The sequence below is a fragment of the Pinus tabuliformis genome, chromosome 7, assembly GCF_031772625.1.
Source record: "Pinus tabuliformis cultivar Carrire ecotype Pingquan chromosome 7, CPIR1, whole genome shotgun sequence".
Lineage (NCBI taxonomy): Eukaryota > Viridiplantae > Streptophyta > Pinopsida > Pinales > Pinaceae > Pinus > Pinus tabuliformis.
The window spans coordinates 1677190853-1677191776 of record NC_142293.1 but is presented as its reverse complement, the minus strand read 5'-3'; the positions used below and the strand labels follow the sequence as shown (position 1 = coordinate 1677191776).

The 924-nt window shown below is 40.8% G+C and overlaps 1 non-coding gene across 1 annotated transcript; it reads left to right on the top strand.

Annotated features, from left to right (window-relative positions):
• Positions 1-444: 444 nt before the first annotated feature.
• TRNAC-GCA (transfer RNA cysteine (anticodon GCA)) lies at positions 445-516 on the top strand. The gene has a single exon. It is a non-coding gene; the product is annotated as a tRNA-Cys (tRNA).
• The last annotated feature ends 408 nt before the right edge of the window (positions 517-924 follow it).

Below are 924 nucleotides of genomic sequence, written 5' to 3'. Positions count from 1 at the left end.
GAAAATTACCTTTTCGTAGAAGAATGTTAGCCCGCACCTTGACATTAGTGTTAATTGCTATATCTCTCTGGTTATTTGTTCACTGTCAAACCCAGGATTTTCTTTGCCCATTTGTATGTGTTGCAAACGCTCATGTATATCCTACGTGTTTGAATATAATTCTTATTTCCAAAAAAAACTCTTTTTTTCCCTCACAGAGGCCTCTCAATCCGTGCTATGCTCGAAATTCCACCTGCTGATTTGAGGTCAGGGATAATTACGCTGTTGCATTTCAAAGAGGGGATTTAGGGTTTGATATAAAAAAAGATATGATATAGAAATTCTATACACATGTAATTCGGCCTATAGCCCAGTGGAGCAGAAACTATGTTCTAGGGCTTTGAATTACGCGGACTCACTGTACATACGCCACTTATTGATAGACGTTTCACATCACAACCAATTGGGCCTATAGCTCAGTGGTAGAGCATTTGACTGCAGATCAAGAGGTCACCGGTTCGAACCCGGTTGGGCCCTTCACATATCCTCGCATTTGGTTGTCAGACAGACGGTTTGTGTCTCTATGCTTCCAGCCGTTCTATCATGCCTGAAATTGCTTTTAATGGAAACTGTTTAATTCCCTGTCTGTCTGAACCAGAGTCGACGGTTTGTGTCTTTATGAGTCGGATTATATCAATTCCAGAGCCGTTCTATCATGCCTGAAATTGCTTTTCATGGAAAATGTTTAATTCCCTGTCTGTCTGAACCAGAGTCGGATTATATCAATTCCAGAGCCGTTCTATCATGCCTGAAATTGCTTTTCATGGAAAATGTTTAATTCCCTGTCTGTCTGAACCAGAGTCGGATTATATCAATTCCAGATCAGCCGTTCTATCATACCTGAAATTGCTTTTCGGGGAAAAAGTTAACTCCCTGTCTGTCTGA